Source organism: Erpetoichthys calabaricus, chromosome 1 (genome assembly GCF_900747795.2).
Source record: "Erpetoichthys calabaricus chromosome 1, fErpCal1.3, whole genome shotgun sequence".
NCBI lineage: Eukaryota > Metazoa > Chordata > Cladistia > Polypteriformes > Polypteridae > Erpetoichthys > Erpetoichthys calabaricus.
Genome location: NC_041394.2, coordinates 320,368,811 through 320,386,513, shown reverse-complemented (window position 1 = coordinate 320,386,513; position 17,703 = coordinate 320,368,811). Strand labels below are relative to the sequence as shown.

General features: G+C 38.6%; 1 protein-coding gene across 4 annotated transcripts in view; it reads right to left on the bottom strand.

Annotated features, from left to right (window-relative positions):
* nap1l1 (nucleosome assembly protein 1-like 1) overlaps nt 1-5,854 on the bottom strand; it is a 119,617-nt gene extending 113,763 nt beyond the window's left edge. For 3 of the 4 annotated variants that reach the window (XM_028818315.2, XM_028818297.2, XM_051919611.1), the window contains exon 1: nt 5,692-5,854. The gene's annotated coding sequence lies outside the window, so the exon portion shown is untranslated. Of the gene's footprint in view, nt 1-5,672 lie in introns of all 4 variants that reach the window. The other variant, XM_028818306.2, reaches the window with a different exon arrangement.
* Between the last annotated feature and the right edge of the window lie 11,849 nt (nt 5,855-17,703).

Below are 17,703 nucleotides of genomic sequence, written 5' to 3'. Positions count from 1 at the left end.
AACCTGCTCAGGTTTTAGAAACAATAAGAAAACTCACAAAGATACAGGAGTCAGCAAATGCCAGGTAAACGAAGAACAAGTAAAAATATATGAAAGCCAAGACTTGCGTACAATGGTGGTGAAATAAAGTTTAAGTCAGCGTTAAAGCTGGGGGATACTGTTAAAGCTGGGGGATACCTTGAATAGACTCGATGTGTTTTAACCCTTTGAACCTGGTAGACAAGTTTTTATTGGGTCAGCAGCATAACGGAATATACCTAAAAGCCCAGAATAACAGCCAACCTACTGTTAAACTTACTGGTTCAGATAACAGTCTTTCCATATCTTAATACATAATTCGCCTGCCTCCTCACTCACGTCCGTCCGAAGCCGAATGCGCAGTCGCCTTCTGCACACGTCCGAAGCCAAATGCGCAGTCTCCTTCCGCGCAGCTGCCCAAAAAACCTTACGAGACCGACATCCAACCCCAACATCGCGGCAGGCGGCGGATTTACAGCCACAAAAATTCAAAGAGAAAGGTGACTTCGATTAAAGCTCTAGAGGCCTGAAAGGCAATTTCGACTACAGCTTGAGGCCTAATTACAAATTCTGATTCAATTACGCATTCATTCAATACACCTATATCAGGTTTGTGGTGCTTATACTTATTATTCCATATTGTACTGGAACATTCATCATATTATACTATAGGCCTGGAAAATTCATCAACTAACAGTACAAGCCTGTACAGTAATGAGTAAAGCAGACTACAATCATTACAAAACAACTTCTTCGTTACTTATTTGTTCTTCATACACTGCTGACACAAACTCGTGCCCATTTCAGCTTACGTTGTCGAAACGGGCTCTTTGTCTAGTCTGTTATATTACACTACTCTACTCTCTAAATCTTGCAGTCCAAAGCCATAGAGGCAAATTCTCAAACCCAGATGGCCAGAATATTAGCCTTTGCTATATTTGACTATGTACATTATACACATATGTCATGGTCATATATATATATATATATATATATATATATATATATATATATATATATATATATATAAAAACACAACGGGTCAGTTTTTTTTGTGGAAATTTCAAGAAAAGAACAAACAGTAAAGAATTTAAGTTGTACTTTAGCATGGGATCAACTCAAAACACCACATGCTCAAGTGTGCACGAAGAAGTACAAGCAAGCAGAGAGCTCTTGTTCTTCAGCTCCACGGGAGATTCTTTCCCTCTCCGAGCTCACCACAGGACATCTGCATTACATGACGGGTGCTCCACATCAGTCACAGGCTGCACAGCACAGGAGCGAGTTCAGGCACTTGACACCAGAAGTGAGAAGCCCACAAGGAAGGGGAGATTCAGGGCGATTGATTAGAAGACTGAAAATCTTATGCACAGCTTCAGAAACTAAACTGTTCTGTAGCATACTACTAAAAGATGACATTTTGGCATAAAGTCCTTAAAATGGACAGTAGAAAATGATGAAAACCACGAGACTGAAAGTGATACAGCTTGTTCTATAGTATCAATCTGTTATAACATTATGCCTTATCATATTACCATTAATGTTATTAATGTTAATAGAAACTACTGATGAATATAAACAATAATTAATGCAGACATGTGTTGTAGCCTACAGGGACTACCAATCGTCATACTGGTGTGATTGCAGGAATCAAAGGATTAAATTGAGCATTTATGAAGTGTTTTAGAAGAGATTTCACAATATTTAGATTTACTGTTGAATCTTAATCAGGTAATAGCCTAAAAATATCACTAAATTATTTATAAACCATAATACCCAGCCCTACATTAAGTGTTTTAAAACATCCACCATTACCAGATACACATGTATCAGCTCATGATGTTTGTTTCTTTGATGCGGAGACCAGCCATACTAATAAAATGTATACATCTATGGCATACAACACATTGTCCACAGCGAGAAGAAATGGAGTTTAACTGCTAAAACAGCACAGCACTTAACTGCAAAAATGAAGTAGCAGACACTATCTCCGAGAATCATTGAGACTTGGAAGCTAGTGGAGTTTCCTTCTATACAATTATGCAGTAGTGAACACAAATTACACATACATTACTGCTATCAGGGAACTCCTGCTCAAAAGTCAAGAGTTAATGAGAATGCAAGAGGAAAAAAAACTTACCTAATCTTTAACCAAGACATTTGACACGACAAAGGTAGCCTTCAAGTTGGGAGAAATTTCAGGCAAAAATGACTAACATTCAGGAACAAACAGCTTGACATTTCAAATTTTAATTTGACTTAGTCAACATTACTTTGAGGCACTATTAACCAGCATTGCACCCTGAAAATGTCACAACCCTGTCAAAACACCCTAATGACAAGTCTGATGTGAAGTATATTACAAAATCAGCTTTTATGAGGTTTTATAAATGAATGCCCCGAAAATCTACATTTGCTGATTTATGTGGCGTTGAAGCTTAGATTTTTTTTTTGTTGGCACAGATATTAAAAAGTGCTCATTTTAAGCTACCGAATTTAAAGTGTCACTAAATCAATTTGGCATCAACACATCTATCTATCTATATCTCTATCTATCTATATCTATATCTATATATATAAAATCCCTATGTGCGTCCAGGTGTCCGTGTGTGGGTGTCTTCTGATGAAGTGCACATGCGCGGGGCACGGTGCGACTCGCGATATTACTGTCAGAGAAAGTTGGAGGCGTTTTACGGAAATACAAACCAGTATTACTGCGAGAGGAAATTAAAGGTACACAATACAGTGACGCATATTACAGCCACATACAAGCCAGTATTACTGTCAAAGGAGATTAAAGGCATATTACCGACGGGCACGCCTGTATTACCACCAGAGTAAATTAAAGGTATATTACGGACGTACAAGCCAGCGGACGTACAAGACAGTATCCTTCAATAAGGGCGCGCACAAAAAGGCGATTGAGGTCGCCCTTTTGAGGCTCGCCTTTTTGTGCGCGCCCTTATTGAATAGAGCCACACAAGACAGTATTACTGTCACAGAAAATTAGACACACAATACATGGCGGCAGCCCACAAAGAACGGTCAGCTCAGCAAGTAAACATCAACAAAAGAAAGGCTGAAAGAAATAAAAATACGACCAACAAAAAGAATGAGGTCAAAGTCCCTTGCCATTTAATATAGACTGTTCCTACTAATGTTTATGCACTACTGTTCTAGCGCCCGTTATTGTAACGGGCTAAATGACTAGTAGTAAGATAAACCAGGTAGCCCTTGATGATATTCTTTAGAAATTCCATGCTAAAATCTCCCAATCTATAAAATCCTCCAATTACATGAGCAACCCTTCTATTAAAAACAAAGTCAATAAAATTCCTTATAGAACTTCTTCACTTCAGAAACTTTTGTTAAATCTCTGAACTTCACCTTTCTGCTCTTCTTCAGGCTTAAATTTTTAGGTCATTTAAACTGCTGCTCACTAATAAAAACACAAGTGGTAATAAAAGAATCCGGTGCTCCTCTTTAGCATACCATACATACTTTATAGCAATGGCCAAACTACAAAAAGGGGTCTATGAGGCTTTGGTATTAACATTTATGGAGAGAAGAAAAAAAAAAATCAAACCTTCCATAATTTGGTTCAAAGTTAAACTGAGCACTGCAGTATCATTCTGTAAGATAATACAAAATACTGGCTAAATAAAAAATCTCCCTGAAAGTTGAGAAGTCACATATGAAATAAGCTGGAAATTCAACTATCAGCCAGAGAGATCCTACAGTATAACATTTAAGGTCCAAGGATATAAAGGACTGAACACCAAATCAACAATGGCATCCCATTCAGGACATTACTTTTTTGAAGCTTTCCTTTTGGAAATGAAAGTCCCTGCACACAGCAAGATAATGGGTCACCATTCCCCTCTTCATTTTATATTGCACCTTAAGATTTCACAGCCAGTGTATGATCCAGTTAAGTGACACAACCAAGTGAACCAAAGGCTACAAAAGGACTTGACTACAAACCTTAAACTGCAGAGCCCAGTGTTTTAGCTTGAGAACCAACTGAGGTCAGCAGCGCTTCCTCCAGATAAAAAAAACCCTTGATCACTTCATTTAGGTTGATTAGGATCTCATTTCTGAACATTACCTTTTCCAGTTAAGCATTTTAAAACCGTTAAACCTGTATTAAACTAGGAAAGGTGTTCTAGTTAAAAGGTAACAGCGTATACTGAAGTAGCATGCTATGACTCACACAATTGAAGTGCTTTATACCAGTCAAGCAGTAGTGAGGAGGTATAAAAAGAATCTATATGAAATGAATTGCTTTACAACACATCTGTAGCTTTTATATAGCTAATTTCCTAAACTAACTGTTCATGTTAGGTGTTTAAATAAAAAAAAAAAGTATATAAAATTTGACAGCTTCACAATAGGCCTCGGGAGAACCGTTGTTTACGCAAGCATGTTCGCCTCTGCCTCACGGTGTGACCCTGAGAAAATCGCATAACCTGCTCCAACTGTCAAAAATTAACTGAACAGCTGTAATGTATACCGATCTTGTAATACGCACCGGATCACGGGAGCAGAAAAAATTATGTATACTTCAACGTATAAAGGCGATCGTTTCAATATCATACCAACCATAAATGTGCTCAACTCCTAACTAACGTTATTTTAAACAAATCGACGAGGCCTGTTGAGAAATGTTACAACGATGGAGGAACCGTATTACACAAATACTCCAAACACACGTGTGAGCCGCCTTCTCTCGCACACACTTAAGTCACCACGTGTTTTCAGAAGCTTTACACGGGTTAAAGAGGGGGTGGAAAAATAAAAGACGATGGAATGAATGCATGCCGGGATTGTGGACTCGGACGAGTTGGCCACATCCCCCTTTTACGTCTCTCACCGGCCACTTACTAAAATCTCAAAAAAATGAGAGTGCCAACTGAAAAGACGACGTTCAAATATGAACAACCAGTAGGAGCTCTGTTAAAATATATCTTATGTAATAGGTTTTTCCAAGCCACATCAAGCAGCCGTGAACTTGAAGACGCTACGTACATTCGCCGCGTTATTTTATGGGAGGGTTTAAAATGAGAAAAGCAAAAAAAAAAATCTGAAATGGTGGCTTGCGAATGTAAGGGTTTCAAACCCAAGACCCCAACTAAAGGCCCGCTGACACCATCCAGTGAAACCGTTAGCCGCCCCGCGTGTCACGAAGCAATAGCCATGATCCACACTACGTGATGCCAAAAAATAATTGCCTTTAAATATTCCCTTTCCGCCTACGCTCGCAACATAAAAAAAAGAATGGCTGACAAACAACAACGTTCAATAAAGAATGCCACCCCAGAGCGAAGCGTGAAGTTGGGAAACACAGAGCCAGGTAAATAGGCGGAATTCACGCACACGCGCCGACAGCTTGTTCTAAGGCAGTTCGCCTAAATGGCTGCGCGCGCGAGCTACTGAGTGAGCAAGCGGGAGGGCAGACTGGTGGAAAAAAGCGCCTGAAAAGCTGGCCTCCGCTCACTCTCAGCACACGCGCACTCTCTGGCGTACAACGTCTTTTAGGCGCGGCATTTTCTCTCGCACTCCGTCTTTTTTTTTTTTTTTTTTTTTAAATCCCCACCATGCTTTAAAGTTAACTTCTCCAGCTAAGGAGGGGGACTAAATAGACAGCTACTGACCCGAGCTTTTGTTGCTTACCGTGTCTGGGCGGCTAGACTCCGCTATACTGCGCAGTAGTGCTCACGATCACAGGAAAGACGCCGCGCGGATGGCGGTAAAAGAGGGAACCAGATCCCGCCGCTCGCGCTCATATACAACGAGCGTCAGCACGTAACCCGGCAGTCACCAGGGCAACGGGAAAAAGGGGCGGGATCGACACCCTAACATTCGGTTCCTAGGTCTTTAAGGAAAATCGGAGCGATAAGGCGCGAAGTGTCTGTCCAGTTTGGGATATCTCCGAATCCTGACAGCTTCAGTAGGTTCGATTATTCGAAGTACTGTGCTTTTTTTTCTTATAAATAGCAAATAGAAACTGGCATACTTTGACGCCATATTTGCATAATATTAACGCCCCTTTCTTTCACTGCTGAAAGATCTGAGGGGTGGAGATATCTGGTCACCTCGCGGTGTCGGGGAGGCCGAGTTTCTTTTATTAAACTTGGCCTTAGCTGAACGCGCGTGAAATGAGGCAAGGGAGAGCATCTCCGGCTGCGAGAACGAAAAGAGAAGAGGGAGATAACTTGGGAGTATAAGGCATCTAGGACCGAGTGTTTTTCGCCTGTTTTCACAATGTGCGTTTTATTAAAAAAAACTAATTAGCATACTGCATAACTTTTTGCAATACAGCCACGCCCTGTATGTTTATTTACATAAAGTTACACTTTACGGTTCTTAAGTGTCAGTACTGCAAGCATCGCAAAATTAGAGAAACGCTTGTATTCAGATTATGTGGATTTTGCAAAGAACTTCTGGCTACTTAGCCCGAGACACAACTGGATGCTGTATGAGGCCTGTGTGTTCTTTGTGAGGCATTTTGAGTGAAGACGTGAAACGAACACGAAATAGTTAGTAAGCACAGATATACGAAAGTTGAGTAATTACCTGCAAAGAAGTAAGGTAATCTATGGGTGTAATTAAACATAGGAAAAGTGTCGGTGTGGTGCGAAAGAAACAAAGTTATTAAGAATAAAAAGATACTAAAGATTAAAGGAATATTAGAAAAATGCGTGGAACGAGTAAAAGAACACGATGAGAAAGGATAAGAAACAAGAGTTTTCATGGAATGATATGAGAAACATTTAAGAAGAACTTACAGATGATTGGGTAAACAAAGACAGGCATCTACATGAGGGAAAAGTCTGAGATGTAAATTATATGTGAAGAAGAAGGTGACAGATGCATGGGGAAGGTGTGTGAAGTTGGTGGTTGTCACAGTGAATCCCAAAAAAGTGCAGTAATCAGTTCATAACTCACAGGATCACTGCAAAGAGTAGCACTTAAAGTGAAAAAAATCCAATAGTAAAATGTACTGTGCATTAAGTAAAGGAGTTTAGATAATAAAATTATTCTAGAACTTTGAATCTTCCTGTTTGTATACCTTCTTGCAGTGATGAAATTAATAATAAATTTCATTTATATAGCGCCATTCCCATGGTCTGAATGTAGTGGAGTCAGTGTGAATTAGACAGGCGAGCATTTCTGCTCCAATGAATCATTCAAAACTGACCGATGTGCAGTATTTGTTATTATTACCAAATTAAGAAACATTACATTCTGTGGACATAAACTCTCACTTAATCTACTCTTGGGAGCATGGATGGCCCCCGTTGCTAGAAAGGAGGTGTGAGAAATGCAGTTGTGCTGGATGGTTAAGGTTTTTAATAATAGTGTTTGCCTTTGCAGATGGTCAGTGAGGAGGAGATGATGCTGTCAGTCTGCACGTGCTGAGGTCTGCTAGTTATGAAGTTCTAAATTCACCTGCAGAGGATTGCACAAAGTACCAAGTCTAAAGCTTGGTGGATGTCGTCTTTGATGATACAATAACAGAGTTAAACTCTGATCTGTACTTTATAAACAGGATTCTGGCATAGCAGTTTTTATTATCCAAATATACCAGGATGATATGAAGTGCAAGGGATATGGAATTGTCTGTGGACAGACCGTGATGTGTTATAATTGTCCTGAACAGAAGCTGTCTTGTAGCCAATAATATTTAGTGCAAACATCACCCTCTGCAGGGCTATAGGGCCTTGAGGAGTGCAGGTGCTGTACCATGATGTTAAACAGCCAGTGAGATGGACTTTACTGTGCACTTGAAGAAGTTATTGAGAACAGATAGAAACATCCAGTTGTTTCTCAGATATCTGAGCAAATAAAGGCGTTCATTAATGAGCCTTCTTGACAATAGCCAAATGTGATGGGAGTGTAGTGTGCTTTCTACTTGCCAAAGACTATTTCCATTTCGATGGTTTTACTGCCATATCTGTAAAGGGTGAGATTGTTGTCCTGACATCACTGAATCAGAGGGTAAAACCTCTGCTCTGTCAGCTGTCTGAATATCCTTGATCATCAGGCCTTTGCTGGTGTCTGGCCTATGATGGTATCAGCTGCAATTTTAATGATTTAATTTAATTTTAATGATGAATTGTGTCACACAGACATAGGTGGAAAAGGAGTACGGAAGGGGACTTAGTACACAACTCACTGTGCATTTGCTAAGAGTCAGCAGGGAGGATATTGTGCTACCAATCTGCAAGTGTTGAGATCTGCTAATTAGAAACTCCTAAACTCAGTTGCAGAGGTCCCAAGTCTAGAGCTTGGTGGTGGTCATCTTTCATGGTAAAACAGAGTTAAAACACTGGGCTTCAGCATAGCAGTTTTTATTATTCAAATATGCCAGGATGATATGAAGTACAGTTAGGTCCATAAATATTTGGACAGAGACAACTTTTTTTCTGATTTTGGTTCTGTACATTACCACAATGAATTTTAAATGAAACAACTCAGATGCAGTTGAAGTGCAGACTTTCAGCTTTAATGGGATATGTTATTGCCTCTGGACAGTATGCAGACTGGAGGCATTCCGGACTACAGTACCTAGAGTGTTCTGTTTAAGGGTGACCCAGCAACAGTCTGTCAAAGCATGTCATCACAGTGTGGGTGAAAGCTATCTGTCTGTGTTCCTTCAGTCAGTCCATTTTTGTTTTCTTAGGAATAGGGACAGTTGGCCCATTGAAGCAGGTGGAGACCTCAGATTGTTCCATAAATTATTATTATTTACTTATTTGGCTGACACCTTTATCTGAGGAGGCTTACAGCTTTTGAGATACAATTGGTTACTTTTCTTTTGTTTTTCTAATTGGAGCACAGGCAGGTGAAGTGACTTGCTCATGGTCGCACAGTGCCAGTAGTGGGATTTGAACTTACAAATCCTCCTACTACCTTCATTAAAGCATTAAAGGTGTATCTGATAATCATTTGCTAAATCTTAATACATAATTCGCCAGCCTCCTCACTCACTCACTCACGTCCGTCCGAAGCCGAATGCGCAGTCGCCTTCTGCGCACGTCCGAAGCTGAATGCGCAGTCACCTTCTGCGCAGCTGCCTGAAAAACCTTATGAGACCGACATTGCGGCAGGCGGCGGATTTACGGCCGCGAAAATTCAAAGAGAAAGGCAACTTCGATTAAAGCTCTAGAGGCCTGAAAGGCGATTTCGACTACAGCTCGAGGCCTAATTACGCATTCTGATTCAATTATGCATTCATTCAATACACCAATATCAGGATTGTGGTGCTTATACTTATTACTATTCCACTCGTGCCCGTTTCATCTTACGTTGTCGAAACGGGCTCTTTGTCTAGTGTTTTCATAACACACCTGTAAAATCCATTTGGCGCCTATATCTTATCTACATCAAGTAATTTAAAAATCCTTCTTATGTCATGCATAGAAACAGAAAATAATGAATTATGTGGTACTGCGTGCAATGAAATGATGAGTTGCTTGATACAGCAATCAAAGCGTGTGTAGAAGGAATTAAGTTTGGTGTGAAAAAATGTGCATGAGATTAGATTAAGCTTTCCTTTGAAATCAGCTGGAATCCCTCATCCTGGACAAAGTGTGCGTGAATCATTGATGCTGTTATATTCATTCTCAGGTTTATCCCCATACTGACGTTTAGCAAGTTTAATTGATTTTCTGATTGTTGGCACAGTACATGAGGGCCATGTTAGAGATTTGCTTTCATAAAGACTCAGCAGAAACTGATAAACATGGACGAAACAGTGTCCAGGAGCAGCCTAGTGTTTATAGTGTGTATTGAATAGTGGTATAAATCCTGCACTGCAAAGGCTACACCCACAGGCCTTCTTCCTAATACACCTGCCCCCAATTCCTCTAGCCAATGCATTTTAAACCGCCATCTGGGTTTCAGGGAGAGAGCAAAAGATACTGAATTGACCCTGAGAGAAAATGAAAAGCTAAAATTGCTGCTATCAATTCAGGAACTCAGTAGCACAAGGTAACTGAAGCTTAATAATTAACTTGTACATTGTAATGAGCACTGCAACAGTGGAGATAGACAGATACACACACATAAACTACTGTAGCTTCTGGGCTTCACACATTTGAAAATTGCCTCTGTCTGCTACAATATCTTTGTCATTTTTACTATTACATCATAACAACATGACAGCAAATACAGTTTAGATAAGTATCTTGGTCTATGGAGATACAACGTGGTAAAACGCTGCGGCTATTTTGTCATGGCATGTTTGCATTTCCAATTAGACAGTACTGTTAAATTTCTTTAGTTATTAGTTTAGATGTGCATACATCTGAAGGTGGATGTCTTGTAGTGTTATCTTTGCATCTAGTGGTGGTGTTAGGCAGATTTGATAAATCAGGTGTTTTGAATACTGAAATCTGCATCTCCTGTGGCTCTTTGTTATCAGCTCTCTTAGCAGTCATTTTGACACACCATTTACTTCAAATGCATATTTTACAGTTAATATTTTCACAAATATAGCTGCCAGTTCTTTCAAGCATACATCAACTTCTACGTTATCATCATAATGCTGAATAACAGAGAGCACACACGGTACCTGCAACAATGTAACGTTCACGTTTACCATTCATCCACTGATGCCGTCAGATGCCAGTGTACAATCTGATGCTACAGAAAGGTTTTTCCCTTGCATCAGATTATGTTTATTTTTAAAGCAGGTTATGTTTATTGGTAGAATGTGTAATGTGCTCTCTTCACATGACACACATTTTTATGTCTAATAGTTTTTTTTTATGAGACCTTTCGACTGCACATCATAATTGTTTCCACCCAGTTTTAAGCAAAATTCACTCATGGTTGTCTCCAGATGTATATGTTATATGACTAGGAGCAGCCAAGCAACAGAAAGGCAACAGGAATGTACTGAATAAAACGTAGGCTATTATATGAACTATTTATCATTAAGCCTTATATTATTTGGTGCAGTAGGTATATGCCGCAGAAACACAGTAGAGGAGGTCATGATGTACTCATCAAACTTTACTTCAGTATCTGCATTATCATCAAACATCTAAAGTAATGCAAATAAATGCAATAATCTCATAGAGCTCATCACATGTCCCATCTTTAGCAGAGATGTTCCTGACTGCAAGAAAAATACCATAACCTAGGAGAAGGAATGATTTACAGTGCCTATAAAAGGTATTCACCCCCTTGGACGTTTTTCGAATTTTGTTGTTATACAACATTGAATCACAGTGGATTTATTTAGGCTTTTTTGACACCAATAACAGAAGAAAGACTCTTTAATTTCAAAGTGAAAACAGATTTCTGTAAAGTTGTCTTGAGTTGATTACAAATATAAAACATAAAATAATTGATTGTATGTCCTTTACACCTATGAGAGGCTCCTCTTCGACTTTGACTACATCAGATTTCAAGAGCTCATTAAGTAGTTGCAACACAGTAGAGCAATGCAGCAAGTACCGACAAAAGTAGTTGACCATATCAAGGATTAGTTCTGCAATGTTCTGTGGCCTTTCAAGGTACTGAATAGGTTTCCTGCCCATGAAATATATGAATGAGATCACCTGTATTCTTTCCCCACTCCAGTCATTTGCCTGGCCTCATAAAACAATAGCTTTCTGGTTACAAAACCTTTACCATTGTTGCTCACTATGCTTGACTCTCGTAAAGCACTTCAACATGCAGTAAATGGTTTTTCAAACAAGTGCACTATTCTGTCTACTTTTCAAGTGGAGAAGGTCATGTTATAGCATTTACATTTATCATACATATAAAACATGGAGTAGCTAATCAACTACAGGTAGCAAGAACTAACACGAATCTAAGGCATTTTCAGAACATTTAAAAGGGAATACTTACATAACAGCCGCTCTAGATGCCAAACACCCAACTACAAACATATCACATCCAGCTTTGAGCCCTTCACTCCATAAAGCAAGTCCTCAGTTACTTTTAAAGATGCACCAAGTTGTGAAACATACCATTTATCTTTTAAGTGAATAGTCCATTGGGCAATGATCTTTTCTTGTTTCCAGTTTAAGTGTTAGATGGTCCATTTTAAGTAGTGAATTGGTCTGAATTGCAAGTAGACATCACACTGCAGAATTCAACATGAAGAGTTTAACAGATTTAAACACAATGCCTCTGAGGGAGTCAAACCATACAATTTGGAATCACAGAACAAGAGTTAACACAATTCCCTCACAAAAAAAGTTCTGAATCTCAACTTGTGCCCTGAAAGTACTACAATATGATACCACTCCATCTTGGCAGCCAAGCAACATGGAGCATGTTGGAATAAGGCACAGCCTTGCCCCATCTTTTTTCTTTTTCTACTCAATCATGGTATGACAAATGCTAAAAATCAAACAGTTATGTGCTATGCCACGAGTGGAAAATAGCTAAGAAAAGTAGTGTAGTGCTTCCAGGATAGGTTACAGGCCCACATTACACTGAATTGGATTAAGTAGGATTGAGAATGAATGTACTGTATATAAATGAAAAAAGTAATTAATTTAGGTAGGCACTGTAGTGTGCCAGTGTAAGTTGTAAGTGTAAAGCTTTAACCCAGGACCTGGCCAGTTCAGTCAGTCAAACAGTTAATTGAATGTGATGCCTGTATAAACATCTTAGCTTTTTGTTGTTACAAGTTAAAGTAAAATTTAGTGTTGCACCTTTATTGTCTGGCGATGGCTATGGCAAAAAAAGGGTCCTCAGTTACAGTGCTGTCATTTAATTGGATATATCAGAAGTTCTATCTAACTAAGTACTTTTTTGTATACAATATTTGTAGTTTTCTTTACTATGGGCTAATATTATTAGTTTACTACAGCCTTCTTATTCTTGAATATGCTACATACAGTTGTCCATGAGTAAAACATTGTTTCTGTAGCATCAGTTCGTGCTCTTCCTATACATATTACATACAAAAAGTTCTTAATTTTTTGCATAGTACTTCTGATATATCTGACTAACCGACAACACCGTAACTGATGCCCTCTATCTCTTTTTTTGTAATATGAAGACCAAAACTGCACACAATATTCATGATAAGGTCTTATTAGTGTCTTCCACATTTAATAAGCATTGAAAAAATAAGCCAAGGTATATGTTTCTACAATGTTTGTGTTTTGTCCCATGCTGCCTGTTTTTACATGTTGATGTTTCTGGGTCAGATTTAGTCTTTTTTAGTAGTTCTGATCTATGAAACTCGCCAAACCGTTTTTCACAGCCAACCTTGATCATTGAATTTTTTCCTGAAAATTTGCCATGCAGCCAGCTTAGACAAACTATTTTTCCCCCAGAACCCCATTAGGCTTTGCATGGCCACTGTGGCTTCACAGAGCTGTAGCAGCCAATGTTGGATGAGTATGTGACTCTCTGATCTGTGCTACCTGCTCAATTTGCGTCATACATGTGGAACATTTTCAGGCATGCGTACTTTAAGTATACCTCATCTCGCACTTTATGGTGCTGCCTGCTTCACACATGTGTGAATGGTTTATGGTGTATTCACGCCTGTATGATGTCTCTACCAGATTTTTACCCCATGTCTGTTTAGGAAAATAAAAATCACAGTATTTTCATTTGAGGGGCACATTATATAACTATAATGACAATATTTGGAAAATATTTAATTGTTGTGCATAGATATATTGTACATTGTGCTTTCACTACTGGATTAAGCATGTTATGCTCCTCACTATGTAGCACAGATCAAGTACTGACAAGGGCAGCCCCCTGAGTGTATGACGCTGATCCCTTACATCATGGGCTCTGTAGGTGTTAGTCATAGTGATAGACGCTCGGGAGGTGCAGGAAGAAATAAAGGACTCAAATTATAATTTTATATCAGGGTGGCACATTAACTTCAGTGCATTTCAATGAGTTTGCCCAAATTCCTGAATATTTCTGTGTTTAACCCAACACGAGGTGAAACAGTTTCAGCACAGGGTCAATCATCCCTGGCCTTAAGTAGTGATGAGCAAAATGATTCATCTGAAATTACATTTGCAGTAAAACTTAGTGTTTCACTTCACACAAAAAACTCCCAAAAACATATGTTTCACTTGCAAAATCTGAGCCATTCACATATGAAGAACATGTTTATTTCCTGTCTAGAAGTATTTTGGTACTTTAATTGCAATTGCTTGTGCCTGTCATTTCTCTCTATTATAATAAAAAACTTCTGGGACGAGACGAGACTTTTTCAGAGAGATACTTTCACTTCCTGCGAGATGAGACTTTGTGCCAAGAGATTTAACCATGCCCGGGGCCAGAAATAAAAGACAAAGAGTAAATGACAAAGTAGAATGTCGTAAAGAATTCAAAAACGTTGGCGCGGTACACATGCAGAGCATTTTAGAGATAATGAAAGTACTAAAATTCGAAAGTCTCAAAAAATGATAGTAAAGATTGCATTAGCGCAAACAAATGGAAATTATTACTCAGTGAAATAATGGAACAGCGAAAAGAGATCCGAATATATTGTTCGGATTTAAACTTTAAGTCAGAGACTTGTAGATTGTCTTATTTGTGTTGTTATCAGGGAGTAGTATTTCTTCCCAATGAAGAGGCCTATCCGCGAGAATTAAAAGATTTGTTGTTTGGTGAAAGTGAAATCCACATACGCAAGCAGCAGAGATGCAAAGTGGTTGGTGTGTAGCGCAGGCCGGGGGGGTTGGCAAGCAAAGCCCCCTAGTAGTCATTAAATAAGGACCTGTAATGAAAAAAAATATTACAAGACTCACTACCTGGCTTATGTAGATTTTCAATTGAGCCACCAGGTATGTTTTATAATTGTACTCGTAAGAAAATGGCTATGTTGTCATTTATGATGACAGTCTTGGAGATTGCAATTCTAAAGAGGTATTGGGGACAGAAAACTAAATTTGAAGCTCCACAGGGCACATAGTACTCCAGACATGCCTCATTAGTGTGTTATAGAACTTAGCTATAAACGCACTTGACATGATTTCCACATCATGCTATGGTATATAACCTAACATCCCACTGGTCTTATTTTGTACACTGTCTGGATGTCAATAGTGATGGGTCCGCCGTAACTTTCAGGAGGGGTACTTTCAAGTTTCACACCTCCCATTGTGTAGCTTTATGACAAACTGCATACTCAGTAGTTCTCTGCACTTTGTAAAGTGTCTTTGAGAAAACCGATTTCTCAGGCAGTTCCATTTGAAGGTGCTTTTTGGTCTGTCCCTGACTACTAGTCAGTGTTCCCCCTTTAATTCAGCGATTTCCATCTTTAGTAATCAAACTCTGCAGAGTCCTGACTACTTTGACTACTCTTTGTCTTTCTGCCCTACTTACTAAAGAAATATCAACCTTTTTGATCCTTATATTAATGAAAGGATCAAACTGGTCACAACTCCAAGGGCCTGAATTTGAATGTTCTATTTTATATCAAAGCCCTGAGTTCAGAATTAAAGAAATAAGAAAACAAATTTAAAAAGAAGGGACAGTTAATCTCAGCATACAGGCTTGTTTGTATTATAAAAACGAGTGTTAAAAAGGAGATCATGTTCGGACACAATAATGTGCTTATGAGACCGCATCAGGAGTACTGTGTGCAGTGCTGGTCATGATGCTACAAAACATACAGAGCAACCTTAAAAATGAGCAGAGAAATATAACCACGTGCATCCCCAGGACTAACTGATATATCCTAATCAGATTCTACCAAATTCTGAAATGCATCAGCAAAACTGAGACCACCCTCTTAAAAATACTGGTTATTTAATGTCATTTCATGGTTCTTTACTGGGTTTTGTTGTTCCTCATAGAGCCATTTTTTGACAAAGTGCCTTTCCATTCTTTATGCTTAGGAACCTTCTTAATATGTAGAAAAAACCTGAAATCTTTAATGTCAATGTCAATTTATTTATATAGCACATTTAAAACAACATAGTAATGCTGTGGCCAAAGTGCTTTACAATAATAGAATAAAAGAAAAACAAAAAAACATAAATAGAAATAAAATATATGAATATAAAATAAAATACGTAATAAAAAGAAGTAATGTTATATACATAAAAAATAGAAGTAATGTTATATAATCACAAAGAGGAAACCATCAGTATTACTGAAGGTCACAGAATGCAAGTGAATAGAAATGAGTTTTTAATCTTGTTTTGAACAGTTCAATTGTAGACGACTCCTTTATATGATGAGGTAAAGAGTTCCACAGGCGAGACGCAGCAGCTGCAAAAGCCCTATCCCCCTAGGTTTTACACTTGGTACGAGGGACAACCAGAGACAGCTGACCAGAAGATCTAAGCACTCTAGATGGCTGGTGTAAAACACACAGTTCAGATAAATAGGCAGGAGCAAGCCCATGTAAAGATTTAAAAACTAGCAGCAAGATTTTAAAATCAATTTGAAAACTGACAGGCAGCCAGTGTAAAGAAGCTAAAATAGGAGAAATAGAGTCATACTTTCTTGCCCCAACCAGAAAGCGAGCGGCAGCATTTTGGACCAACTGTAACCTGTGTATCGGGGATTTGTTAATCCCAGAATACAGCGAGTTGCAGTAATCGAGGCGAGAAAAAATAAACTCATGAGTAGCTATCTCAAGATCCCAAGAAGATAAAAAAGGCTTGATCTTACCTAATAGACGAAGTTGGAAAAAGCAACTCTTGACTACAGAATTTACTTGTTTCTCAAAAGAGAGGTTACTATCAAAGGTAACACCAAGATTGCAGACTTGAGGTTTGGAAAAGACAGAGAAAGGTAGGCAATCTAGCAGGGCACTATAAGAGATTAAGAAAACCTAGACTTCGCCTGTGGTATTGTATACAGGAAGAGTCCTTTTAAAATCCTGAGCCATTTATATTTCACAAATGTGTTACCTTCTATTCACGGTTATTTAGTGTATGGAGCCTGTTACAGATCTAAATAAATAAAGTTTCTTTCTTGGACCTTCATGTGGATGGATCTTTCCGGGACCAAAAATGGATCCCCTGTGGCATTGCTCTGTAGATCCACTCTGGCCCCTTTATTTTTGAGAGTGTACAGTATTCCTTCCTTTAGTTAAGCAGTGAATCATGTTCTCAAGGAAAATGGTAGACATTAAGAAGGAGTGAGTTTAAGATTGAACCCAGAAAAAAACTACCAGATAGTTAAAGCTGAAACTTTGACCACTTTTAAAAAGTATCTGCATGAGATTTTGGTATAATTTAGTTAGCCTGATGAAATGTATGACATCCTCTCATTTATATTCTTACATTTCTAGCCTGGTTACAAAATCTGTTAGCCACTGTGGTGCTTAGTATCTCAATCTGAGACTCTCCCTCTTCTCATATTTTGAATTCACTCACTGCTATACTCTATGATAGGCCTGGAGCTTGACCTCTGGAATAAATTTTGACAATCTTCCTCTTTACTATCACATTTGAATATTTCCTTTAGTAAACTTCACCATATTGAATAGGTGATAGGACATATGTGTGCAGCTCCATGTAAATTTAAAGGAATAAAAAAATCTGTGTGAGAAAGCTACCTCATTTGATGAGGACCCCTCACTTGCACCCATAGTTATAATCCCACTAATCGCATTGTATGCTGCCTGATTTATTTTAAGCATGCTGATATGTTTAAATACTGTATTTTGAAATGCTAGCTATTAGCCCAGATTTCAAAGATGCCCTGCTATTTGCATTT